This window comes from Nicotiana tabacum, chromosome 24 (genome assembly GCF_000715075.1).
Source record: "Nicotiana tabacum cultivar K326 chromosome 24, ASM71507v2, whole genome shotgun sequence".
NCBI lineage: Eukaryota > Viridiplantae > Streptophyta > Magnoliopsida > Solanales > Solanaceae > Nicotiana > Nicotiana tabacum.
Window position 1 is genome coordinate 77133314 of NC_134103.1, and position 6647 is coordinate 77139960.

General features: G+C 33.5%; 1 long non-coding RNA gene across 1 annotated transcript; it reads right to left on the reverse strand.

Annotated features, from left to right (window-relative positions):
• Positions 1–2766: 2766 nt before the first annotated feature.
• On the reverse strand, positions 2767–5751 carry LOC142178553 (uncharacterized). Its single transcript, XR_012706802.1, has 2 exons — positions 5408–5751; positions 2767–3270 (listed from the first exon to the last, which is right to left on the reverse strand). It is a non-coding gene; the product is annotated as an uncharacterized LOC142178553 (long non-coding RNA).
• Between the last annotated feature and the right edge of the window lie 896 nt (positions 5752–6647).

A 6647-nucleotide genomic window follows, 5' to 3' on the forward strand; every position in this document is an offset into this window, starting at 1 on the left:
CTCTAGGGTTACTACAATTGAAAATACTTCTACATATTCAGTCAATCTACAATGTGTACACCAACATGAACGTTGGATGAATAATAGGGCAGAAGTTATTAAAACGATGAATCATCAATTTCTACATAACTATGAGTAAGAATCGTCGGCATCGTCATCCACTATTGGCTCATCCTCTTAGGCGAACAAATCTAGCCATGGCTATGCCGGAGAAGATTTGAGGGCCGAATTTTTGTTCGTCTCTATTTTTAGTTTTAATACAATGTATACAGTATTTTGCTTGGCCGGAAAATGCCATCTCTGACAACTTTCTTCTTTTCTTTGCTTTTTAGTCACATACAATGATACAAATTCATTGTATTCTGTAATAATTCACTCAAATATATTATATTTTTGTATGAATATATTATTTTTTTGCCTGTATTTATGTTTTTTGAATACAGTTGAATATCAATGTGTTTTTTGATTTTTTGTTGTTTGAATACAGTCGAATTGAATACGATGAATTGAATACAATGTATAATAGTGAATATTTGTGAATTGAATACAATGTATACAGTCGAATTGAATAGAACGATATACACCCTATTTTCTTCATTTTTTGTTGTTTGAATTCAACTTAATTCAATATAGTGAAATTGAAAACAATTCAATATTGCGTTTTCCCTTATTAAACATCCGTAATCACTATTTTTTAGGTGGATTATCTCACTGTATTTATAAATACATTCGCGCAAATACATGGAATACATAATTAAACATCTGTAATCCATATTTTTTTACCTCACTGTATTTATAAATACAGTCGCGTGAATACATGGAATACAACACAATAGCAACGAAATTTATGTAGAATTGATTTTTTTGAATTAAATTAGGAGTGATACACGTTAATTGATCTTCTTTTCGTTATTAAATAGCTGGACAAACCTATCTTTAAGCGATTGTCGTTACTGTATTTATGAATACAGTAGCGCGAATACAACGAATACAGTCGCGATCGAATACACTCGTGTAATAACTGAATAGTAGCTATATTAAGTAATTATGTATATGGTAAATTAATAGCCACTAAACAATAGTGGTTTCTAAAAAATTCTCTTGTTATTACAATCCAACCTCTCTATAAAAGCCTATTTTGTTCCAATATGTTTTTGCTGCTATAGTGAAGTGTTGAGAGGGCATATATTATAATATAACATAAAAATTAGTTCCGAAAAAGACTTGGCTTTTATAGTGAATGACTGTTATATATGGATATTATAGAGATGTCTAACTGTATTAATCATTAATGTTTATCATATAAATTTAGCTGAATTACCATGTAACGACCCAATTATATGATATATTTCATGCCATGAGGGAATAGAACTAAGCCAAATTAGAACACCAGCAAGGAGTAGTCGGTAATTATATTTTTGCTTATTTTCCTAAGTCTACTTAGTGATACGTAATCTGATATATGGGTCAAGTTAGGTTAGCGGACGTTGGCTAAATGACGTATGTAGAACGACATAAGCAGAATGGATACCTCGAAATCTCAGTGAAATGAACAAATACTAATTGAAGACTAATTCTTAAACTTGCTGGTATGCTCTAACGTAAGACATAACACTCATAATATTTATTTCCTTTTTAAAAGATATATGATAAACGATCTGATGAGTATTATAAAGTATTCCCAAAAGGATGACTTATGACGGAAAATATATAAACAAAAATATTTTGTACATATTCCTAGGATTTCTAATACGGTTGCTCGTAAAATAGCTAAATTTTCACTTTCTTTGGTTCATGATATTTCTTGGGAATCGATGTTCCCAAGTTGGATTGTACATGCCGCTGCTCACTTCTGTGAACATATATGATGTCCCTAATTGTTGAGAATAAAGGCATTACATGAAGTTAGTTTAGATAGTTAAGGATAGATTAGTCTATTTATCCTAAGGCGGTTAGTAGGTTGTTAAGAGAGTTAGTTAGTTGGTCATACTGTAGCGGGTATAAATACACTACTGTACATACAGATAATACATACATAAAATTTCTCTCCATTGTTGCTAGGGTGTCAATGGATATTTAAAAACCGACTAAACCGACCGAACCGAACCGATTTTTAGGTTTCTTTTAATAAAACAATAGATTTTTTATATAAATCTATAACCGTACCGATAATTAGGATATATTTTTTATTCTATGAAAATAAACCGAAAAAATATCGAACCATAACGGATAAATTTACATATGTAAACTATATTTATATATTAAGTTAAAAATAATAAAGTACTAAATTTTTCCTTGGACCTTGGAATTATGAAAATGGTTACAAGCCAATAAGTAATTAAGATAAAAATCCTAATTCCCAAACCTATTATGATATTCCTAATGAAACTAAATTATCTCCGGCATATTCACTAGCAAGACACAAAGTATTCCAGCGATTTTGAATAGCAAACTACATTGTATTGAATATGTTTCCTTTCGTATGATTTAAATTTATATTTTTGAGTATTTAATCTTATATATACTTTATTCCTGAATTCCAACTTGGTTAATATCTTTTGACTTGCGTGATTTATCTTTTCTTTGTCTTTGTGTAGTCTCTATCCATCTTTCATGTTTTCATAATTCATCACCATTTAAACAATAAAATTGTCTAGAGAATTTTGCTAAGTCCTATAAAAGTATGTGCGTTATTGCATTCTACTTTTACTAGTGATCTTTACATGACATTTAAAAAAATATCGAAAATTAACAAAACCATACCGATAACAAAGAGAAACCGACATGATTGGGATGATTTTAACAAGTTTAATTTTGGTTATACATAATAGAATAACTGAAAAATTGATATGGTACAAATTTTATAAATAACTGGGCGAACCGAACCATTGACACCCCTAATTGTTGCCTTCCCCCCTCTCTCTCTCTCTGCATGTTCTCTCATTTCTCTCATCTTCTATCCACAATTCTAGCATGGTATAAGAGCCATTAGGTCAAGGATATCTAGTCTCGTTCGATCCCAACAGTTCCTCGAAGCCGGTCCAGAGTAATTGAACTCAGAAATCGAAGGAATCAATTCCTCAAAAAATTCACGCGATTGAAGCAGAGAAGCCATGGGAGACACACCTACTAGCACACCTACCAATTCAGGTGTAAATCCTGGAGTAATTGGAGCTGGAGCTACATGAATAGGTTGATATGGTGTTGGTACTCAAGCTCGCGATGAATTAGGAGTCTATTTGCCGCATAATCATCCTCTATATCTCATACCTGCAAAAACGAGTGGAGCTCAACTCATTTCTTTTCAATTGACTGGTACGGCCAATTATACTATGTGGAATCGCTCGATGAGAACTGCATTCTAGCATTTAACAAAGATTAAAATAAAATACTTAGCTCCATTTTTCTCAAGTATATGTGATATGTGTCTGACATGGAATACTAAAGAACTAAAGATAGTTTTTTTTTCTTTGACTTAGACCAAACTCAAATATTCAGCAAAAACTCCAAGAATAAGCTATTGACTCAACCTAAGAAAAGAAAGAAACTGAAGAGAAAAAGAAAGAAAGATCTTTTCAAACATTGAACTCATTTAACAGTAACAACATTTTCATCCTTTAAGAATGATGAACTTCAAGAAATTCGGCTCAAAAGTAACAAGAATGTAGTTCAAAATATTTTGGTTTTCAAACAGCAGTAAGCAAACTTTCAAGCTGTCAGATTTGGTTCACAAGAAGCTTAACGCACGCGACCAAAACTTAACACCAGAACATGCCAAAACAACAGTTAGCTTCCCAACAAACACATAGTCCTTACTTTACCTTTCATTACTCACTTTTTATCATAAATTAAAAGAGAGAAAAATGGACAAAACGTGCTGCTTTATCTTGATAAAATAGCTCGAGCAATCAAATGCCTACTGCAGCAAAAAACATTTACTCTCAATACCGACAGAGAAAGATTATATATGGTTCTAAATTATTTAACTCAAACTAAACCTCTTTTATGAACTCAAACGACATCAAAGATTCATAAATAGTAGGAAAAGGCTGATTCAAAACAAAGCGAGCGGATTCAATAAACATTCAAAAACACTCATCATTATTCAAACACAAAGATGGGGAGTCAAGATACATCTCAAAACTGCATGCTTATTATTAGTAATATTTAAAATTATACTAAGGAGTTGATAGGATTACCTACGCACGGCAGAATCCTTACAATAAAAGAAAGAAACCCAGCAATGGATAGTTCTGAAGCTATCTACTCATTGAACACAGCAAGAACTAGCAAACCGCAGCAGTCAACAGCAACTTAAACCAAATGAAACCCAGAAATCAACAAGCTTGAAGAACCAAAAGAACTAAGCATGTTTAACGGGCCGGGTTGACCCGTTTCCGGACCGGCCAAGTAGTAACCCAGACCGGCCCGGATTGGTAGGATTAGGGGGTTGGTCCGCATAAAAAAAATCGGTTAACCGAACCGGTCAAACCCAGTCAAGGAAAATCACTGTTGAACCGGTTAACCGGACCGGACCGACCCGGTTCAACAATGATTTTCTCATTTTTATTTTTATTGTTTTACTTATTTTAAAATAAAAAAAAATCATTTGATAGTTGGTAACAGCCCCCCTCTTCTTCATTTCTTCACTCACTCACCAAAGGAGACTACAGAACCTTTCTTTTTGCCTTTCTGAAAAAATGTTTTTGGATGAAAGGTTGCTGAAGTTTCTTTTATCTTTGCTCTCAAACTTTCTGTTCTTTTTTGAGTGTCCAAGATGTGTAGATCTTTAAGTGAGGAAAGACCTCTTCCTTTATAGGAAAGGAAAGGGATTGAATTATTTGATTGAATCTGTCCAAAGGATAGATTTTCCACCAAGAATCTGTCCCAACTATTCAAAGGTCAAAAATCTGTCCAAAAGACAATTTTTTCACCAACTATGAACAGTGCTAGGAACAGTGTACTCCAAGCAGCTTTTAAACAGTAAAAAGCAGCCAAACAAGTTACACTCAAATATTCAGCTTTTATCGTGACTGAAATTCAAGCTAACGCACTCATTCTCAAACCAACTATGAATAGGCAAAGCTAGGACATGACTTCAATTGCAATTGAACTAAGTATTCAAACGAACTAAACTAAAACTAATCGATTAATGAGAACTAACATTGGGCGATTAAAATCAGGAAACATTGCCCAAAACAGAACTTAAATGACCATTGGTAAACTATCGAAACAACGATTAAAAGCAAATAAATAAACGGCTAACTAAATAAACGAGTCAACCAATTTTGTTGGTTTTTTCATGAAACTAGCATAAAACACTTATTAACTAATCAAAATAGAGAAAGTTAAACTAAATTCAAAACCAAACGGGCAAACAGAAAATGAGGGAAAGATTGAAGTATACCGAACAAAACGAGGCATCGGAGGCAATGAGCTAATGGCGAGGCAGCGATACGGCTCGAGCAAGCGTCTATTGTTGATTTTCATTGAAACCATAAACTCAGACAAATCGGAGATCGGTTGTGGGAAAATCAACAATAAAGCCTCGCTTGAGAACGGTAAATACAGAAACGGATTCGGCAAGTGGTAGTTGTGGACTTGAGGCTTAGAATCAGGTAGAGGAGGAAGAGAAGGAGAGAATGACCTAATTTTAGTGATGGTTGAAGGCCGTCGGCGGGCGACGCCGCTGTAGGGAGATGCGGCGGCAAGAGAGGGGGAAAGAGTGAAGAGGGAGAAGCTAGGGCTTGAATTTTAGGTTAAATGAGTAAAAAAACTGATTTTGAACCTTATATACATACTATAGGTGTTAAATATGGACCGTTGGATCGAAACTCATTGAATGGCTGAGATTTAATATTTTAGACTTAAACAAAACGACGTAGTGTTTTCATAAAACTACGTCGTTTCTGTTCTTCCCCTGGCAGCCCTCTCAATTGGCCTTGATGTTACACTTTTGGCCACTCTCTTTCAAATTTGGCCCAATTGTTTCTTAATCCTATTTTATTAAACTATAATTACATAAAGAAATAATTAATTAAATAATTATTCAAATAATCAATCCTCTCGATTAATTGAACAATTAGTTAATTCCTAAGATGTACCAATAAAGAAAGATTTTTTTTTTTGTATTATTATGATAAGAAATATATAATCAAAGTGCACAAAAAATCGAGAGAAAAATAGTTAAAACAAACAAGAAACTAATATTTTAGGAGATGTTAAAATAGTGCAAAAATTAGGTATTCACAGTTATGGAATAGTACTTTCCTGGCTGATGAACGCAATAACTCCACAACTCATTGGAGGAGGAGTGTATGGATCTGATGCATAAGCAGTATGGAAAGACCTTCGTGAGAAGTTCAACAAAGTTGATGGCTCTCGATCATTCAACCTGCATAAGGAAATTTCAACGTTGTATCAAGATACATCTTCTGTTTATGAGTATTACACAAAATTGAAAGACCTTTGGGATGAGTTTGAAGCACTAGTCCTTGCTCCATGTGACTCTAAAAAGTCCAGGGACTATGTGAACCATATGAAAAGAGAAAAGTTATATCAATTTCTTATGGGATTAAAGGAGCCCTATCTCCAAGCTAGAAGTCAAATTCTAATGATGTATCCCTTGTCTTCAGTCAATAAAGCAT